This window comes from Bos javanicus, chromosome 13 (assembly GCF_032452875.1).
Source record: "Bos javanicus breed banteng chromosome 13, ARS-OSU_banteng_1.0, whole genome shotgun sequence".
Classification (NCBI taxonomy): domain Eukaryota; kingdom Metazoa; phylum Chordata; class Mammalia; order Artiodactyla; family Bovidae; genus Bos; species Bos javanicus.
The window spans coordinates 79,867,126-79,889,621 of record NC_083880.1 but is presented as its reverse complement, the minus strand read 5'-3'; the positions used below and the strand labels follow the sequence as shown (position 1 = coordinate 79,889,621).

Genomic DNA, 22,496 nt, shown 5'->3' with positions numbered 1-22,496 from the left:
CAACCACTCCACTGCCCGACGCATCCCTGCTTTTCTTCTTAAGGGTAGTTAGGATTTTGTCTCTAAGAACCAGTAAACAAGGAACACATCAGACAGAGAAAACAATAGTGCAGAGAAATATGGGAGCAAAGAGATACTGGAGACATGTTATCTGCTTTTGTTACGACCCTCCGGAGTCAGTTCTACCTCAAGTGTCCTCCTGCCCTGTGACACTCGGGACAATGGAAGGAGACAAGCTCAGTCAAGATGCAGAGGAAAGCCTCGTGGTCTGATCAAGGCGTGGAGGGGTTGGAGTTCCCACTATAGAGACAGGCAGTGGGCCTGCCGGAGAGGCAGTGGGCCGGGCTGCTCTGTGAGGTCTCACCAGCAGAGGGGAGCAGGCGGAGTTCTGGCGGGCAGGCTACGGGGCTCAAGGTTGCAGCTCACAGCGCAGGCGCGGAGCCTCAGCACACAGCCCCGCCGCCATCTTGGGTGGAGCGTCGAGCGCCGCGCCTCTGCGCACGGCCCCAGGCTGAGGGGCCGGGGCCGCCATTTTGAGCCAGGAACTCTGGTCTCAGTGGCCGGGTTCAAGGTCTCTGCATGCAGCAGCCTGTGAGCCAGTGACACCAGAGGAAGCGCAAAGGGATGACAAAAAAGGTAAGACTTTATTACCCAGATTCTATTTTTATTTCCTGGGAATTGTGAATGGGTTTTGTCCGTGATGGTTTGGTTCAGCAGGAACATGGGTTCTGTGGAGCAGAAAGAGGCATAAATGTCGGGGCGTGAGGTCAAAATAGTGGACCAGTTCTGCCAGCGGTCCCGACATACAGCCTGTAAGATGTCACCCTCTGGAAAAGGAGAATTTTCTCCCTGCATTGCCTCACTGGCTTCCTCACTTTTAATCAGATCATCGGATCTGCAGTTGACAGGTCAGGACAGAACACAAATTGTCCTCAAAGTTTTCAGGCTCTCTTTTCTCAAAATCCTGCAGTTAACAAATGTGACTTTTAAAATAGGTTTGAAAACAAACCAATTTTTCTACTAAAAGGAAAAAAAAAAAGAAAGAAAACAAACCCAAAGTATTAATATATTGGTTGAAATATGTAGGAAAGGGCGTTTCTCCAGAATGGGAAGAGACTCCTTCCAGGCTGGAGAAGATGAATTTAAGCAAGAGGGAAGGGTGGTCTGTGGTGTCACAGAGGTGGGAGGCCTATACCTCACTTCATATAGCCCACTAGAGAGGCAGCAAGTGGGATGGACATTTAAACTGTGCTCTATTTAGAATCAATAACCAGCAAGGACCTACATGTAGCACAGGGAACTCTGCTCAATGTTATGTGGCAGCCTGGATGGGAGGGGAATTTGGAGGAGAATGGATACATGCTTAAGTATGGCCGAGTCCTTTAGCTGTTCACCTGAAACTGTTACAATGTTGTTAATTGGCTGTACCCCAATACAAAATGGGCTTCCCTGGCGGCTCAGTGGTAAAGAACCCACCTGCTAGGCAGGTGACGCAGGTTCAATTCCTGGGTCGGGAATATTCCCTGGAGGAGGAAATGGCAACCCTCTCCAGTATTCTTGGAAAAATCCCATGGACAAAGAAGCCTGGTGGGCTGCAGAACATGGGGTTGCAAAGAGTCAGACACAACTGAGCAACTAACACAACCACTGTAGCTCACAGAATCTCTCAAAAGTTCTGAAGGGCCTCCAGGGTGGCTCAGTGGTTAATAAATAAATAAATCTGCCAGTTAATGCAGAAGCCGCAGGAGATGCAGCTTCAATCCCTGGGTTGGGAAGATCCCTTGGAAAAGGAAATGGCAACCCATTACAGTATTCTTGCCTGGGAAATCCCACGGATAGAGGAGCTTGGTGGGCTACAGTCCATGGGGTCGCAAAGAGTCAGACATGATTGAGCTAATGAGCACACACGTACGCAGTCAGAATAGCCTAAAACTGAACTGTGAGGCTGGTCCCAAGATGACCCATCCTACAGCCAGCACTTGGCACAGACACTGTCATTTAAACCATGCTGGACGTCAGACACTGATGTCAGAATAGCTTCTACCTCTACTTAGATATGAGCACTGCTTTTACTACAGTCAGATGGATCCTGTGCAGTCTTTCCTTTCACAAGCTTCTCAACAGAATCTGGAACCTGCAAGGAGGCTGGGGAAGCACTTATCTAGTGCTTTTCCCTCATCAGAAGTGGGAGGTGAGCTCAGCTTTGTAAACTTGAGGGTTCCTCAGACTTGAGAACTCAGACACTCAGCCACCAGAAACAATAACAAATCTCCAGGACAGAAGGTAATCTGCAGAAAGAACTTAGTTTAACAATTCAGCAGAATGGGAGCTCCAAGTTAACGATTAGGTTGAAATCCAGAGAATACAGTTCCATTGTGCATTTCACTTTGCAAACTAAAATTGATACCCACTCCACAATGATGATGTGAGATTTTCAAACACTAAAGTCGACAAGCTACAGGTTTTCTGTTTGTTACAACCAAATTCCCTAGTGCAGCAACAAGTGCCCAGATTCTCTCTCAATTTCCATCTGGAGATATTTTTTTTCTGTTTACAGCATTAATTAAGCATCCTAGGCATTAATTTCCTCTGCTGCAAAATGGGAATAATAACACTACCTAAACTCATAGCATGATGGTCAGAATTAGTGAGCTATATGATAGTCTCAAAGTGCTGCACTCAATATGCCAGCAAATTTGGAAAACTCAGGAGTGACCAGAGGACTGGAAAAAGTCAGTTTTCATTCCAATCCCAAAGAAAGACAATGCCAAAGAATGTTCAAACTACCACACAATTACACTCTTCACACACACTAGCAACCTAATGTTCAAAATTCTCCAAGCAAGTCTTCAACAGTACATGCACTGAGAACTTCCAGATGTTCAAGCTGGATTTAGAAAAGGCAGAGGAACCAGAGATCAAATTGCCAACATCCATTGGATCATAGAAAAAGCAAGAGAGTTCCAGAAAAACATCTACTTTATTGACTACACCAAAACTTTTGACTGTGTGGATCACGACACACTGTGGAAAATTCTTCAAGAGATGGGAATAGCAGACCACCTTTCCTGCCTCCTGAGAAATCTGTATGCAGATCAAGAAGAAACAGAACCAGACATGGAACAATGAACTGGTTCCACATTGGGAAAGGAGTACATCAGGGCTGTGTATTGTCACCCTGCTTATTTACCTTATATGCAGAGTACATCATGCGAAATGCCGGGCTCAGTGAAGCACAAGCTGGAATCAAGATTGCCGGGAGAAATATCAATAACCTCAGATGCGCAGATAACACCACCCTTATGGCAGAAACCTAAGAGGAACTAAAGTACTTCTTGATGAAAGTAAAAGAGGAGAATGAAAAAGCTGGCTTAAAACTCAACATTCAAAAAACTAAGATCATGACATCTGGTCCCATCACTTCATGGCAAATAGGGAAACAATGGAAACAGTGACAGACTTTATTTTCTTGGGCTCAAAATTCACTGCAGATGGGGACTGCAGCCATGAAATTAAAAGATGCTTGCTCCTTGGAAGAAATGCTATGACCAACCTAGACAGCTTATTAAAAAGCAGAGACGTTACTTTGCCAACAAAGGTCCATCTAGTCAAAGCTATGGTTTTTCCAGTACTCACATATGGATGTGAGAGTTGGACCATAAAGAAAGCTAAGCACCAAAGAATTGATGCTTTTGAACTGTGTTGGAGAAGACTCTTGAGTGTCCCTTGGACTGCAAGGAGATCCAACCAGTCTATCCTAAAGGAAATCAGTCCTGAATATTCATTGGAAGGACTGATGCTGAAGCTGAAGCTTCAATACTTTGACCATCTGATGTGAAGAACTGACTCATTTGAAAAGACCCTGATTCTGGGCACGATTGAAGGCAGGAAGAGAAGGGGACAACAGAGGATGAGATGATTGGATGGCATCACCAACTCGATGGACATGAGTTTGAGCAAGTACTGGGAGTTGGTGATGGACAGGGAAGCCTGACGTGCTGCAGTCCATGGGGTCACAAAGAGTCCGACACGATTGAGGGACTGAACTGATGACAGTCTCAGTTACGGGCCCCAGTTCTTCTTCATCTCTGTATGTACACCCTTTGCCAGATCACTTTACAGTGTTTCTCAGTAAAGAAGAAGAATCCTTTATATCTGGGTTGACCTTGGACTTCCTTTGGCTGATAGAATGTGTTGGCAATGATGGCAGTTTGAGTCTGGGTTTCACGAGTCTTATGTATCCTGGTTGGCCTTCAGCCACCATCATGAGGACCTGCCTGCCTGCCAGAGGATGCAAGACATGGAGCAGAGACACATCATCTATCACCCAGTGGCCCTAACTGACACTCAGATATGGGACCAATCCAGACAAAGGCCACTTAACTGGCCACCCTCAAGCAGGAATAACAAATGCTTATGTATACGTCACTGAACTTGTATAGCAATACCTTACTGCTACAGAATGGTTAAAAGAAAAAAAATAATATTTAGCAAACAAACAAAAGGCAATGAAGCACGGAGTAAGAACTCTATAAATATTAACAAGCATACCAAAAGGAAGGCATCCTGTTAGTGCCAGCAGCTGTGTAATTTGACAGACCAAGGGCTGCTATTCCGTATAAAATCATCATCAAGATTTTTCAGTCAAGGGCACTGTCCAAGGCATAGATATTCTTAATGTCACAGGTAGAAAATGTTGACCCTTCCCTCTGAAACACAGATCTGAGTGAAGGCTAAAAAATAAAGAACTTGCAGACCCCAGCTGTCTAGATTTGATGTCTACTAGAAGTGTATTTGGCCTTGCTGACTCAACACATAAGTAACATGTGATAAAATAGACCATTGCAGCTCAAAATCCTATTTAAGCCTCAGATCAATGGTTTAACTCTTATGTCAAGACAGGTAGACACTGCTATGTGATGGAAATGTTGTTTGGGAAAAAATGATTTTTAGTGGTAAAAACCAAGACAACCACATCTCTTTTCACTGCTTTAATGTCAAACCAGCTCTTCAAAAGGTAAATTCCAGATCCATGTGAGTAGATTGTGGTGCAAGCAGGTTGTTTTTATTCTTTATGATTTTATGTTTCATCTAGCCCCAGTCCCTTCCCTTACAAACTTGTCTCCCCAAAAAATTCACATAGTAATCACAAAATAGTTTACTTTGCAAATCTACTGAGATTGTCAAAAATCTGTTCCTTGTGCTTGAAAAGTAGGTGGTGTATAATGAAGTCAAAAATTCAGTAAATAGAGCTCAGTGGGCCTGCTTTTTTCTCCTGACTCCAGTGATTATCATAATTTGATTTTATAGTTTTCTGTCCTAAGCTACCAGCTAGAGAGCAATCTTTACTGAGTCATGAACTTTCCCATCATTAAATGTCTGCACCTATTTTCAACATATCAAAGTGTCCAATAACTACATTTTATCTACCTTGAATAAAGTTGAACAGAGACATGGGGGAGCATACATGTAGTAAACTCTCCTTTATGCTTTAGCGAAGTCCTTGTGGTTTGGAGTTTTCAGCTTTGTCTATGACTGCTTTTTCAGAAGCATAAAGATTGTATAACACATCTTCCATAGAGACCAGGACATATGTTTACAAGGACAGAAATCTGAGTAATTTCCCACTGGTCCAAAGGGAATATTAAACTCTTCTGTCATCCTGTAGTATATTATTTATGGTTCCTCTTTTGTTGGCTTTTTTTTTTTTCATTTGTAAGTTCAACTCTGTGTCCTGATAGAGGGTGATAAAATGCTCAATATGTTAAAAAATCTTATCACTAAATCAGGAACAAAACTATAAATTTTGGCCTTTGAAATCAAACTGACTGGTGAGGATCATTTTGCTCCTGAAATATTACAGTAGTGATCAATTTGCTGTAAAACTAAGCAGTTTAGCTCAGCAATCTGTAGTTGGAAAGCAAGTTGTTCAACAGGAAAGTTTATGCCCAGCCCAAGGGATAAATTAAATTTTATGGGGAAAATATGCATTATTACATGCTTATCTGTTTAACATATTATTCTTTTCCACATCAGTATAATAAATATTTTTAATCGTATATTTTATCTCACATACATATAGTGATGTGGTAATTTTATTCCTCCTGTATTGGCCCAAACATGTTCAATTAATCACAGAATAGAGAAAAGCTTTCAAATCATTTTTTTAGAATTCTGATGTGCTTAGCAAACGTACATTCCCAGCTACATGGAGTTGCCTTACAACAGGAAAGTAGTTCAAATTCTATTTCCTCAAAGGGCAAGCATCAGCTGATCTATTTTATCCTTTCTCCCAATTTCAAACCCCTTCTCTTTGCATAGCAGCTCTCAGCCGAAAATACTTTGGCCTTACTTGATTCCATTCATAAGGAGTGATTTCACTTTGAAGATTTTTTGCCTCAGAGTACATGATGGTTGTAAGAAATCAAAGTTAGAGAATATGAATTCAGGGCCTGTGCATATAGAAGTAGTAAATCATGAGAGCTGACATTAGTTGAGCCTCAGTACTTGTCAGGCTGACTTGCCTTTTTCCATGTAATTCTTGAAAAATTCTATGGGGTAGGAATGTTGCTATTCCTGCTTTAGAGATCAGAAAACTAGGCTTTGAGAGACTAGCTAAGCAGTGGCTGGAGCAGACGGGAAGAACCACTTAGGAAGCCATTGCTCTAACCCCAAGAGAGAAAGCTGCAGCCTGAAACAAGATGACAGCAATGGAGGTGAAGACAAATGGGTGAATTCAGGAAATATTTGGGAGATGGAATCAATAGGACATGATGGTTTGGTGGCTGGTGCCATTCCCAGAGAAATGCATTTGTGAATGTTTGCCAGGGAGTTCTATCTATGCATGTTCAAGAATAATTTAATACAGAAAATACCCAGGCATGTTTCTACGTTTTCTCTTCATCCCATCTATCTTGCATGTAAATGAATATACAAGGAAATGTTACCTCAAACTTCAAAGGGTAAAAAAAAAGTTGACTCTGAAGCTTATTCTAAAAGCATTAACAGATCAGTGCATCATGGTGACTCTCAGGCGGAGGTGGTGAATCTCCATGGTGTTTCAATGTCTTGTGACAGGTGTTGTCTCAGACTGTCTACTCAAGGATGTTTGTATCGCATATAGCCTTGAAAACTAGAAGTAGTGTCTTCCTCCAGGGCAGAAAACAGATTTGTTCCTTATCTGGAGAATAAAAAGGTAATGCCCCCCCTTTAAGGCAAAGTTTGGGAAGATTTGCCAATGGCCCCTGTATAATATTGGAAGTTTCTTAAACATGGGGATCCTCAGCTGCACCATAAACCTGCAGCATGTGCAAATTCTAATGAGGCCACTCCACAATACCCACATGGGACTTGCAAGCAAGGGGGACAGACACAAAGAAGCTCATGCCTCCAGCTGTGCTGCGAGTAACAAAACCTTTTGTATCTGACCCTCATCTTATGGCTTCTACCAGCATCCATGAAACTGTGGCGGGCTAACTTCACAGCCCGCAAGCAAAGTCAAGACATAGACCTTCCATAGATCTTGACAACAACATGAGCCATTATTTAGTGATTTTTAAAATTAATTTATTTTTGAAACTTACTAAATGAACCAATATTCCTCCCTCCTCTCCAAAGTACCTAGAACAGCCTATCAATTTACGTTGCTCAAATTCCACCCTTTTGGATTTCTACTTCCTTTTCTTAGTTTTCAGTTGGTAAAATTACATGGCACATCAGTATTATCACAATCCTGAAATATAAATTATCAGAACTATCTATACTTGGAAGTATCTTAACAACATTCTAAATAGACTGTTTCATATAAACAAACTGGCATAAGCACTCCATCCATCAATCAGTATTTACTGAGAGTCTTCTGTGTGCCAGACATGGCACGTGTAATAGTGAGAAAGACAGACACAGTCTCTGCCCTGGAAGAGCATTGAGTCTAAATAGAAATGCAGATAATTGATCAAGCAATTACAATGAACGGGATTAAGGATCATGTTGGAGAGATGGTAGCTGCCGTCCAGGGTAGCTAACCTGTAAGTTGATATTTGACACCACTCAAATGCATAGAAATCAGCCAGGAAAAGGTGAAGAGGGTTGTGGAGCAGTGACTCAGCTTTTGGAAACAGCTTATGAAGCGTCTGTAGGAGAGCAAGGACAAGGCGCATGTACAAAAGAAAAGTGGGACGGGAAAAGAGATGAGGGGAAACAGGCGAGGGGGTTTATAATCATGAAGAAGTGTTCAGGTCTTAGCCTGCAAGCAATGAGAACACAATAAAGGCTCTTAAGCGAGGAAGTGACATGATCACACGTACTTTTCTTGGGCCAAGCTGAGTAGCTTCTGGGATCGTAGTTCCTCAACCAGGAACTGAACCCAGACCACAGCAGTGAAAGCACTGAGTCCTAACCCCTGGACCGCCAGGGAACTCCCCACATTTACATTTTAGAAAGTAGAAGTCATTCTGGCTGCTGAATTGAAAACCCATTGTGGGGGAATGACTAGAACAGGGACCTGGGCACTACTGACATTGTGGTCTAGAGAGTTTTTTGTTGGGGATGAGGGGCTGTGCTGTGCATTGTAAGATTTTATCACCATCCCTGACCTGTATCCACTGGATATCAGAAGCATCCTCTTGATCATTAAAAAAAAAAAAAAAAAATCCCCTGGGAAGCAAAATCAGCCCATTTGAAAACCACTGGAGAGGGGGGAGGCCAGGTTGGGAAGCCATAAGCCAGGAAAGAGATGCAGGCAGCCTGGACTACAGGAATGTGGAAAGGAGATGGATGTAAGAGAAAAGCAGAAGCGTCCTTTAAGTCTCCCACCCATCTGTGGATGTCCCTGAGAAGGGTCTGCTGCAGTGACCTCCTGCTCCACTTGTGTACGGAAGTGAAGTTTACCACTTTACCTGCTTTTGCAAGACCTACTCTTGTGTGTGCCTGTCTCATCCCTGCTAAGTTGTATACTTTCATACATATGTATGCATACGTTAAGTTTTTGCAAGCATAATTTAGACTTTTCAAAACAGTGACACAGTAACAAAGAAAAATTGAGACATGCATGCATTTTGAATATTGATTCCAGTTTCTCACATACTGCCCCTGACACTTGCCATGCTGCTTTGTTTCTATGCATTTGTTTTCTCTGCTTTCCTGTGTCTTGCCCAACTTTAAAGGAATCTGCAGCTAACAGGCAATTAGGCCCACCATTAACTGTAGAATGTAAACACTATTCCAGACCAACCCACCAGAAAAATCTGCTGGTTAACCAAATAGGGCCTTCATAGTCTGAGGGACAACTTAGATAACAATATTTTCATAAAATTTTCTGTGGTAGAAATGGAAATTATGTTTACATGAAGTGAACTGTGTGCTAGGAGCTTTGCAAATATTTCCTCAAATGTTAAATCTTCACAAGTGCTGCAAGGGAGCAATTATTTATCTCATTTTATATTTATAAAATCTTGAGACTCAGAGAAGTAAAGGAACTTACCTAAGGCCACCCAACTAATAAGCTACAAAGCTAGAATAGAAAGGCAGTAGACCAGGGCTCAACAAACTTCTTCTGTAAAGGTTTTTAAGTATTTTTAGCTTTTCAAGCTATTCAGACTCTGTCACAACTACTCAGCTCTGCCTCTTTAGTTGGAAAATATACACAGGCGATATGTAAATGAATGGGCATGGCTGTGTGCCAATAAAACTTTATTTATAGACTGACATTTCAATTTCATATCATTTTCCCATGTCAAAAATATAATTTTTCTTTTTATTATTATTTTTTAATTATTGTAAAAGGTAAAATTAATCATAGTTCATGGCCAGACAGAAAAAGGCAGTAAGCCAAATTTGGCCCACAGGCCAGAATTCACCAAACTGTTGGTGGAGTGTGGGTAAGAAGACAAATTCTAGAGGCCAGCTCCATTGGTGTGAATTCCTGGTCCCGCCCACCACCCTCCCCGCCCCCCCGCCCCCCCCTTCATCTTAAATATGTCAACTCATTGAATTATTTAACCAACATCTCTGTACATCAGCATCTCAAGTTGGTTCCCCCAAAACAGACCCTGAGACAGGTTTTGAGGGCTTATTTGGAAAGTGATCCCAGAAGCACTGGTTGGGATGTAAGAAGCAAAGACATGGAGGAGAGGGAGCCCAATATGGAAACCATCAAGGAGCAGGTCACTCCTGGGGACAGCTGGGCCAATCCTGCCAGGCCCTCCAGGAAGTAAGCCTCGGCACCAGCAGCATCCCGTCTAGCAAAGAAGGGGAGGTGAAGGATGTTGACCCTCTGCTCCGGTGGTGGAGGGCTGCCAGGGATAATGACAGGGCAGCACCTCTGCACCCTTGTGGATAGACCATTCCCCGGGGACAAGAGAAGGCCCTGGGGCACAGTCCCAGAATGCCTAGGAGATAGGGGAGCGGGGTGCAGAGTACCCTATCAGTCAGCTCCATCACCTGCAAATAGGCACAATAATAAGGTCTACGTCTTGGGCATATTGAAAGGTTAAATGAATAATAATGTTAAGTGCTTTAGGTCTGAGACTAAAAGAGGTGGGTGAGGCACTTGCCTCAGGCATAGAATTTAAGGGGACGCCAAAAAACTCAGTAATCAGCATCAATCATATTTGGTGCAACGTGTAAAAAAAGAAACCAAAGTTAAAAAAATCCGTGATGAACTGAATATCAAAATTTTGCAAAGAAATAAGATCACTAACAGCTCTGTGTGAATCTACACTAGATCCTGAGTCAAAACAAACACACACATGCATTCCCACAGGTGTGCTTTTATATACTTTTTAGAAGTTTAACTTTTTTCAGAATTAGATTTTGAAAATGATGATAGTTTTGCACCCATTCAAAGAGAAAAGTGAAATTATCAATTCTGTTTGGGGTAAAAATAAAATATTTAGACTTAAAATAATGTTATGCATTTTAATACACCTACTTGTCAATTTTTCAGTATTTTTTTCAACTTTAACATTCTGAGGGAAAAAATAACAATTAAAAAGATACATATAAGCATGCATATGGGAAAAACACATTTGCCTCAGGTTTCAATATGATTCTGTCTTTATTTAAATTTTTGATATTTTGTTCATTTGGGATTTTATATTAACTTTGCTTTTTAAAAAAATGTGTAAAATATGAGTTAACTTGATACCTGAGTTTTTTTGATGTGCCCTCTCCCCCAAATTTTGTATGCACAGTGAGTGTCTCGCTTTCCTCACTCTAGAACTGGTCCTGGTTAATACACGCTGGCATATAAGTACTTAATAAATGTTACAGCTCATCCTCAAACCCAGCTCATCCAGCACAGCTGCAAGTGTTCTTTTTTTACAACCCCTCCACTGCTTCCTTGGTCTATCAGGAATAACCACATTTTCACGTCTTAACAGGTAACCAGTCACCACAACACATTATATCTTTTTTTTTTTTTATCATGGCATGTGGAAGCAAAAATGGCAGCCTTTTATTGAATGTTTCTGAGGCCTATGTGTTGATGACTACTCACGTAACCCGTTATGGAGGGGAAGTTAGCCAAGCCCAGGCAATTATGGCTGGGTAATTTGAAGGGCCCACTTTTTCTTGACAGCAAATTAATTGATGTTATAATGGGTATGTCACCCTGTCATCCATCAGCATTTATTGAGTTCTGACAGTGTGCTGGGTTACACGTGAAACAGAACACACGCACACCAGAATTCCAACTTATTCCTTGCCAAGTGTGACCCATCGATAATGTGGTTTGCAAGGTAGATTTTTTAAGTAAAAGGGAACTCATGTTTCCTGTGCTCCCTGTGTCGTCTCAGCCTGCCTCTCTCCTCTCTGCCTTTCTCTCACTCTTTCTCTCACTCTTCCCTCCAGGCACCCCCCCACCCCCACCCCCGCACCCTGTATTTATCTTAGCACAACGCTTCTGGTTTGTTTTGAACATGAGTTGTAATCAGCTTCTGAAATGGAATACAGAGAATTCTGATTTGTGGGAAGAAATAGATTTGTCTGATAGATGCATTTTAATGATTTCTGTTTATTAATGACCCAGGCTTTCCAGAACACATTGAGGAACTGAAGTCGCGCTTGGCTCTGCTGTGCTTGGCCTCACAGCGTATTACGGTAAAAGCAGTGAAAAGAATCCGCAGCAGCTGCCCAACCAGCTAACCTGAGCTCCCCAGGCCTGTCAACAGAGAGAGGCTGGGGTCTGGAGGAGTGAATACACAATAACTTTGTTGAAAATAATCCGGGGGGGTTGGGGGGGAGGAAGGTCTATGGCTCAAAAACAAAAACACAAGTAATTAAAAAAGAAACTTCATTTCCAGTTGCTGAATAAGACATTAAAGAATTGCAGGGAGAAAACCCAGTAGAAAAACAGCTATTTAATTTTTGAGTCATGGTTAGAAATTAAAATGAAAGAACACTCTGGAGTGGATTTATTACTTTGTCCTTAATTCCACATTCCCATTTTTTTAAATTTATTTATTTGTGTGTGTATACTTGCTTTGGGCAACACATTCCAGTGTTAGATTGAGGCCTAAGTAGTGAAATTTCATCCTTAACCCCACATTTCCTTTATTCCAGCAGCTCTAGTTACAACCTAATGTTATTTTAACAGTTTTTCTTTAATTTAACGATATTTAATTTGCATTCGCTCAAGTGACATACAATAGATCATGCTATTACCATGATTTATATCAGATGAACTGGCATAAATTCAACATTATAAATTGCGCCTGTAAATGAAACTATTATTTTACAGGAATTACTGAGCAGAAAGGGTAAGGACCCTCCAGTCAACCTTAGTCAAACCCACTCTTTAGAGTTTTATATTTTATGCCCGCAATAAATGCTTTTGTGAAAGCCCATAACCCACAGAAAAGTCATTCGAAGTACATTAATTACGATAATACTATCCAAAAAGCTGCAAGGGCCTATTTTTGTGACATCATTCTCTGATTTCTTGCTGCCTTAAATTATCCCTTTGATGGCTGTGGAGATTAACAGTCATACTTTTGTCATTAAATATAAGGCATTTTAAAGCTTAATCCACCTAAGTTCTAATTGATATTGCTTTCAGTTGGCAGATAGCGACCTGATTTATAATTTAAATATGCGGCATTATATGCATCTCTTCAGTATAATGAAAAAGCAGAGTTCCTCTCATCTTTCTCGGCAATGTTAAACATCAAGGAAAAGTCGCTTTCTTTTTTCCTTTTATATCCTAAGCCTAATTGAAAACTGTTCATTGAATTTCAACATGATAGAAAAGTCTTTTTATCTCTCAATTTGTCCATTAGCGATTATAATTGAAGTATCTGCTACACAGCTGAATAGATATTGTTCTTGTTTAAATTCTGAATTTCTCTAAATCTTTCAGAAGACATCAAAAAATATATATGTATATGTATGCACACACACTCGCATATGTATGTGGCTGAGGCGATATCAGCTAACGACTTTGCTTAAATGGAACATTAGACTAGCTCACTCTCCACGTGGATAAAGCCACACAAAGAAAGAAACCATCTAATTTTGCTGGAGAATGTGTTGCATAATAATCTTACCGGCATGACCATAAGGTTTGCTAATTGCCACATCTGTTTAACAGCTGTCAGAGGCTTCCCACATGTTGTCATCAATATTACAACACAGTACATTACCAGGAATTTTATTGTTTTCAACTGTTATTTATTTGCCATAGACATTACTACAGCTAATGATGTCTGTTTATGTTATACCACTAATTGTTTTCTGTTTTTTTAGAAACCTGTATTCAATCTACTGTCTTAGTTGGGATTACGCCTTTCTTTCCTGCCCCCTATCCCGTGACCCCTGGCTTCGTGTAACCCCCCTGACAACCTCTTCATGTTAATGATGCTAATTCTTCTTCATCCACAGTCATAAATATCCTAATGGGTTTGTAGCATTGAAAAGAAAAAAAGGTTTGCAAAATGTCCTCATTTCTTACTGGGGCTGCTGATTTCTTTCAGTAAATCACTAAGCTGAACCCACGTTAGTGAGGATCACTGTACAAATACATCAGTGTTTAGGCTGCCTTTGTGGAGGAGGAGTGAGCCGTGCCGGTTTTTTGTAATTACCTTTGTATCTCACCTGGTTCCTCTCTACAGTGTTTCTTTCTTGTAAAGCACAGCAAACCACAACATCTATTAAGCAGAAAGCAGAGACTGACGAACTGTGGACTGAGTGAAGTGCGCATGACCTGATTTAGAATGAACTGACAGGTGTCACTGATCTCTATTATACATAGAACGTGTGAACTCCATATGATGTATTATTTATCCCTAGTAGATGCCTTTTTGTTTCATTAATAAACCTGTATATCAGAGATATACAGTACTGATGCAGTTTGAGGCAGTACAAAACGACAGGGTATTTGCCTGCCATTGCTCAATTATTTTCCTCATTTTTCCCCTGCGTCTTTGCATGAATTATTAAGACCTTGGCTGTTTATTTAAGAATCTAATTTTAGTGCATGTGTCCGGCTGAATTCTGTTTTCTCCTCTAATGAAAGGAAAATCGTGTGAGAATTTCCAATCTTGGACTCTGGTTTTAGATTTGCAGTGCACAATGCAAGTTGTAAAGGTCACTCTGCTTTTGAACCATATAGCATAGACATTTGATGAGCCCAGAAATCCATTTTGGTTACACATCACATCGTGCCAGCAAATTAAAGCAGAGTTGCTTGGTTAAGTCAAGCACAATTTGCATGTACTTAGAACTAGATTAAAAGAGCAAGGATCTGATTTGAGTGAACCCTACAGAAAATCTCTTAAGCTAAAGGAAGGTAGACGATTGGAGATAACTTCTGGAAGCTGCTGTGAGTGACCATTGTTCATCGTGATGTCTAACATTGCCTGTTCTAAGCACCACATTTGGATGTCTTTGGTTTTCATGTTTAGTAATGCAGATTCATTTATAACCAAATCATGCCACACCCTGCACAGAGATCTTTGAGAAGTCTCATTGGGAGAGTAGATAGAGATGACCTTATACATAAAGTTTGCTTTGCTTTTCTAAATCAGAACTGAAGGATAACGTTTTGTTATGGATTAAAAGTGATTGAAGATGATACATAGATGTATAGTTGGGGGATTTTCTTAATTTTTTTTTTTTTTTATTAAATGACTTCTTCAGAGATAGGTCTGAGACCAAATCTCTTTAGCTTGTTTGTTCAAGATCTAGTGGAAGGAAAATGATAAGAGTTCAGTGTCCACATTGCTTTGAGAGAGCAGTAAGTGCTGCGGTGTCTGATAAGAAATTTCATGTGGTATAAATCAGGCAGTTTCTGGAAGCACCCTGTCCTGCCTCATTCAAATTTAAAATAACTAAGGAAATGCAAAAAATCACTATATGCATCAAAACCACCTTTTTCAGAACCAGACACACTCCTTCACACTAGTGGAAGTTTTAATAAATTCACCCTTTTTTAGGGCAGCTTGGCAATAGCTTTCAAAATGTGTGATTCTGTTCCAGCTGACCCCAGTGTTCTCCTTATAGAAACATACACTGTCGACATCCTTGCACAGAGGTACAAAGTTAAATGTACAAAGGCAATCTTGAAAGTTGTTTGTAAGATTAAAGATTTTTAAAGAGAAAACTAGAAATGCTTCAAGGTTGACCAATAGAGGAATATTTGCAAAAATTTATGGTTGATCCATTGTTTGTAACAGCAGAATATTGGAAGAAAACTAAATGATTATTATTAAATAATCAATTTGTATGAGATACCACACATTACAAATAATAAAGATCTATAGTACTGATGGAAAGACATACTGGATGATAAGTGAAAAAAAAAAAAAGTAGCTTACAGAACACCGTATGTGATACAGCCAGCAGGCGTCTGTGCATCTGTGGGTATAAGGTATGTCGGCTGGTTAGAGATGTACATGTCCACTACCGTGCGTGGATTCCCACAGGGGAAGGGCTTTGGCCTGTCTCACTCACCAGCATACTGCCTACATCTCCATATCCATGCCTGGCACAAAAGAGAGACTCCAAAATTACCTGTTAAATGAATAAATGAGTGCTCATATGCTAGTAGAAGCAAAAAGGTGTGTGTTAAGGGATGCAAAGGGAAGGATACAAACCAAGTGCGTAAAGGATGGGGTACAGGATTAGAGGAGAAAGACTAGGGAAGTTTATGTTGATCCTCTACACTGTTGGAGTATTTTTTGAATGAGTATCTTTCAAAAGGATTTATCAGAAAATTAAAAGGATTTCAAGATAGAGTAAAACTGCAAAATGGAAAGGCATGTTGTGGCTCCCATTTGCCATTTTTGTGTGAGTATAGGGTCTGTCACAAAACTCTGTAGGGTCTCTTCCATCGTGCCCCATTTTCCCCTTCCCTCAGTTTCCATTAGAAAACAGTGGGTGACGATGTGACCGGCAGGAGTTAGAAGGAATAAGTTGCTCTTCTAAAGCTCCTGTGATTGTGCTCTTGGGGAGCTGACCTCAGCGCTGTGGATTCTGACCTTGTGAAATACTCAACAGGAAAAAACCTGAACAAAGCCATCAAGGACAGCTCAATCAAGGTGTCTGACTGTCTGCAGCAGCAGTCGAGAGAGCAGGGGAATGGATGGACATGTTAAACATTAATAGAAAGTATATTAAAGGACTTCCGGTTTAAAATGGCGGGTTGAATTCTCCCGTTTATCTTCTCGCCTTCTCAAAACCTTGCTACCATGACAGTAAAGGGACTCGGGAGTTATAAACTCCACAAGGACAAAGAAAGAGAGTGGAAGAACAGACAATGACAGGAGAGAAATGTCAGCCAGATTTTGAAAGATGGCAAGTGAATGAACCAAGTGATAACTGACTGGGTTCCAGAACCTTCTCATTAACCTAGGACTCTTTGCAACCCCATGGACTATAGCCTGCCAGGCTCCTCTGTCCATAGGATTTCCCAGGCAAGAATACTGCAGTGGGTTGCTATTTCCTTCTCCAGGGGATTGTCCCAACCCAGGGATCGAATCCGCGTCTCCTGTGTCAGCTGCCGAGCCATCAGGTAGTCCTACTTGAAAATACAAATGAACATTCAAGCATCACCGTGTATTTGAGCAAAGCCTCTACGATAAAATTCAGGCATGTAAATAAACAGGGGAGAAAGGAGGAGCTCTAAGGAAATAGACTGTGTGGCATGCAAGAAAAAATCATCAAATGTTCTGAAATAATCTTTAGTGGGCTGTAGCTTTCATGAATAAAGTGCATACAACAATAAATAACTTTTGGAAACTGAAGGATAGAGTGCAACAGTTAAAAATTCAAATGGTGGTTTAGAAGATGATAGTGAAAATTCTCCCAGAAAGTAGAACAAAGGGGGAAAAAAAAAAGAGAGAGAGATGATGAAGAGAAAATACTAAGAACATTAAAAGTCCACACCAAGTTACATCATCATAAAATTTCAAATCCTAAAAATTCTGCAGAGAGATTTTAAAAGTATCATCACACATCACAGTAGCCATGATGAAACCCGGAAGACAATACATGTCTTCAAAACACTAATGTGCAAGTATTTCTTTCTGGTAATTTCATAACTAGCCAAATTATTAGGAATAAAAATATTTTCAAACTTGCAGTCTCTCAAAAATTGAAATTTCTCCAGAAAAAGGGGGACTTTTTTTTTTTCTCCAGCTAAAGGGGGTACATCTGTCTACGAGTGAAGCCAACCAGAGGGAAAAAGAGAGGGCACGGGGCGGGGAGGTGGAACCTTGCTGCCATCCCGTGAGCCCTGGACCCAGAAGTGAGGAGAGGGTGGGCACGGGGCCTGACTGCAGCATCTGCTTCACTCTGACCAGTGCAAGCCCTATTATTAACAGAACCCTTCTCTCTCTGCCACATTCATAAGTTTTTCTGAATTGTGCCAAGCAATGTGGATCTCTCTTCTTCCTGATCATGAGTCATCCTTGTTGATAATATTAAACCAGTGAGGCACTTTATTTCTAAGGTCTTGCTTCCTTTGCCTGTAGGTTTTGTGTTTCTCTCCTGCATGTACTCCTGTCCTTCCCAAAGGGTTAGTTAAAGGTCCTCTTGGACAGAAAGGGTGAGTTCCTGGATCCACCTCCCCCTCAACAGCCAGTCGGCCACCAAGTTGACTGTTTCCCCCGCTTGCTCCTCCCACCTTCTCTCACTGAAATCCCTGCTGATCTCCTTGCTTTCAGATTCACTCCTCTAGGATCAGTCCACACAGATGCCCAGCCATTCTAGAATGCCAGTCAGATCATGACCTTTCTTCCTGTTTGAAACACTTTGACTGCTCTCGGTGGTAGTGGAGCACAGCGCAGCGTCCTTAACACGTCATGCAAGACCCGGCCCCATGTCCCACCTGAGTTCACCTGAAATCACTTGGAGCTATTTCATACCTATGACTGCAAACCCCGAACCCTTAGCCTGGTGTGCCCACCCTTTTGTCTGACACGTTCCCGTGCATCCTTCTAAAACCAGCACAGATAATTCCTGCTCTCTGAAACTTTCTATAGTCCTTTGCTCCCCAAACAGGGACTGCCGGTTGCCCCCCTAATACCTGTCCTCTATTAGAGCACTTACCATATCTTCTACAACCTCTTGTGACATGTCAGCTTCCCACGTTAGGTGATGAGTTCATTTCTGTGCCCCCAGATTGAGGCAGGCTCTGTCCTTGGTGGATAATAAATACTTGGTGACGGATCAGTGAGTTCTCTTCTAGAACCTACTTCCTAGCACATTCATGGAAATACATCTCAATAGGTGTTTAGCAAAATAAATTGAAGCTTCTTTACTCTCAGTAGGGTGCATCTGTTGGCTTCGTCTGTCCCACATCTATTCCTCATCATCCTGGTGCAGAATGATGAATTTTTTAGGAAACTCTCTCTCCCGTGGTCTCTGCCACCTCTCCCTTGTCTTCCCAGCTCACGAAAGCTGACTATCAAATTGTTAGCAACCTGCGAAGTCATTTGAGATTGTGCAGGTAAGTTTGAAATCAGCCACAGTGGGAATGTTTGCACATAGAAATGTAATATATTCAGAAAGATTAAAACTAACACATCTAAAGGGATTCCATAGATGTCATTACTTAAAGTGAGTTGCTCAGACTCTTTGTGATCCCATGGCCTATACAGTCCATGGAATTTTCCAGGCCAGAATACTGGAGTGGATTGCCATGCCCTCCTCCAGGGGATCTTCCCAACCCAGGGATCAAACCCAGGTCTCCCGCATTGCAGGCAGATTCTTTACCAGCTGGGACACCAGGGAAGTCCATTATCTTAGGATGAAGCTAAAACAGGTTTTTTTTTTTTTTTTTCCAAATTTGTCCATTTCAAGGAAAACATTCAATAAATATACCCATCAGCATTCTTGACTCCAAGCAACAGAAACCAAGGTTGGTTAACTTAGCAGAAGTTTTATTTGTTGGCAGGAAATCAGGAAGTCCCCCCAAAGACAAGAAGGCTGGAAAAATGAGCAGGAACCAAGTGATGTCAGAGGAACCACTTCAAGGTCACTCCAGAGGAATTTTAACTCTTGTTGAGACACTGTTCTCCAAGTGCCATGGCCACTGCTGCTATGGGACATTTCTGCCATTGGGCTCACAACACCGTCCCAGTGCCTTTGCCACCAACCCTCACTGAGGGAGCTGCTTCTATAGCCCAGGGTTTAAGTGCGACAAGGTACGTTCCGAGCCAAGCCAAGACACCCTGTGCCACAGGCATCGCCACGTTAGTGGGGAGAGGGGAGCAGTACTTGCTGCTGCTGCTGCTGCTGCTGCGAAGTCGCTTCAGTCGTGGCTGACTCTGTGTGACCCCATAGACAGCAGCCCACCAGGCTCCCCCGTCCCTGGGATCCTCCAGGCAAGAACACTGGAGTGGGTTGCCATTTCCTTCTCCAATGCAGGAAAGTGAAAAGTGAAAGTGAAGTCACTCAGTGGTGTTACTCTTAGTGACCCCATCGACTGCAGCCTACCAGGTTCCTCCATCCATGGGATTTTCCAGGCAAGAGTACTGGAGTGGGGTGCCATTGCCTTCTCCTATAGGGGGTCTCAAATGTGGCTGCTCCTTGGAGCCATCCGAGGAGCTTTACAATATGCTGCTGCCTGATCCCACCCCTGAGGTTCAGACTGCATTGGTCTGGAATATACCGTGGACATTCGAGCTTTTAAAGCTATCTAGGAGGTTCGATTGTGCAGTCTAGGTTGAAAAACACTAGGCTAGGCCGCCCGACTTTCATAGTGGGCAATTTTCTTCACTGAAAGGAGAATCGGCCTTATCGGAGCCTCTTGCCTACATTCTGCAATTGATTTCCTTGCTCTCCTTATATGCTCTCGTGCTAATGCTGTTTTCAGCTCTTTCAATTATGCGATTTCCTTATCTTTATACTATTGAGAATACCTTACAAGATTTCTTAAACAGTAACTAAATTTATCTGCCTGTCATTTTGTTTTCATTATCCATGATAGCAATCTCTCGCATAGCTGATGAGAACATATCAAGTGATTGGTTTTAAACAAACAAACAGAAATCCACAGAGTCAACATTTATCCCAAGGTGTATAGGATATGTGTTGCTTCGGTGGCTTTGGCGTGCTCTGCATCCGATTCAGGCGTTCACTGAATTCAGGCCCACAAAGACTTCTCCCCTGAGCCCGTGGTTGGTTGTTCTTATCTACTGCTCCCCTCTTATCACAAAGACTGGCGTGCTGTTTTCCGGAGTGCGTTGCTGTGGCCCAAGTTTTGCTCCATAATGAAAGCAATAATTCTGAAAACATGCCGAAGGAATAAAGACGCGTGGTAATTGTCAGAAGTTCTTCATTTTGAACAGAAATTGCTCATCGTGGTTGACAGTTGATGGCTTTTAGCTGTAGAATGCCTATAAAAATAACAAGAATTTTAGCAACCTGACTTCTGTCTTGCTTTCAGGTGAGCTTATCGACAAAGGTGTGGATCCATGGAACACGTGAGGAGATCAAACTCAAAGCCGTGTTGAACTGCAGCTATGACTCTCCGTGGTTACCCACTTGGCTATCTGGGTACAGTGTTCATGCATTTCTACTTGCCACCACCTGCCCCAGAGTTAAACTCAGATGATGCAACGGGCCAGTCCTCTGTGATTCCTCTAACCCCGAATTCCCCCCTCAGAATCCCTGATGCTTTGAGTGGATGTGTGTTTATCACGGCAGGCACCACAGGCACTGAAGGACGTCTAGCTGCATCCCTGCTCGCTCTCAGTCCACAAAGAGAGAGCACATGTCTCTCGCGGAGCTGCACAGACCAGGACTGCTCCAGCCATTGCCAAGTGTGCCCTGGGCAGGGGCAAAATCACTGTCAGTTGAACACCACTGTTCTAATCCTTGCTGAATACCCTTGACGCCATCCCAATGGAATCAGAATCTTTGGGCACGGACCCCAGGTGCCAGCATTGGAAAAGCTACCCAGTGCTTTTAAACCGTAGCCCAGGTTGAGAATTTCCATCCTAAGCAACTGGTCTAATATTGCCATAGAGCTTCTTAAAGTCCTTCTCAAATATTTTTATAATCGGGCCCTCCACTTAGCAACACATGAGCAACTACTATGTAGAAACAATATTAGCTATAATGTCAAGTACCGTCTCATGGAATTTGCAATTTAATGAGGTCATGAGAGTGCGAGGGAAATAAATTGTTTTTCATGTGTGAGTACGTATGGAAAAATACCTAGAAAGAAGACCTAAGAGGAACGAGAGAAATGAGTGTTGATCTGTGGAAGGAGGGCAGGGGAGTTAGTAGACAGGTGGGACCCGGGAAGCTCATCGGGGGTGAAGAGCCACATGACCTCTGAGAGGACAGGAGAGGGTAGGGCATTGTGATGTTTTGCAGAGCCTGGTATATTTTTTAATGAAGAGGGTTATGAAGACTACAGTATATGTTCAGCACTGATCTTTTTTTAAATACCAGCTTGATTATAACACACACACCATAAAATTCACCATTTCAAAGTGTACAATCCAGTGATTTTTAGTATATACACAGAACTATGCAATTGACACCACTATCAAATTTCAAATGTCTTCATTACCTTAAAAACAAACCCCGTACTCCTTAGTAGTCACTCTCCATTCACTGCAACCACCCCAGCCCCTGGCAACCAATGATCTACTTTCCGTCTCTATAGATTTGCCAATTCTGGATCTTCCATATCAACAGATCCATGTAATATATGGCCACTTGTGTCTAGCTACCTAGACAGCATCTGAAAACAAAGCAAAGCAAAATGAAAGGGAAAACAAAATCTTCCTCCCAAGAGGCAATTTAGCCTACAGCCCAAGAGATAGGCTTTGGCACCAGACGAAATTTCAAATTAAATCAAGTCCTAACCCTCTAGCTGTTTGATCTCAAGCAGACAGCGTTGATCGACCACCCAACACCCTTCTCAATGTCCAATTCTCACCATAGAGACTGGAAAGTCTAAGTAGCATTGTCCCAAGTCCTCCAGTTTCACCAAAAAGGAGACATTGGAAAGTCTCAGATAGCTCCTAGGAAGGATATTTCCT

At 41.9% G+C, this 22,496-nt stretch overlaps 1 long non-coding RNA gene across 1 annotated transcript; it reads left to right on the top strand.

The window, feature by feature from the left end:
• Positions 1-263: 263 nt before the first annotated feature.
• On the top strand, positions 264-21,642 carry LOC133259910 (uncharacterized). Its single transcript, XR_009740579.1, has 3 exons — positions 264-636; positions 19,394-19,643; positions 20,888-21,642. It is a non-coding gene; the product is annotated as an uncharacterized LOC133259910 (long non-coding RNA).
• Positions 21,643-22,496: the final 854 nt, after the last annotated feature.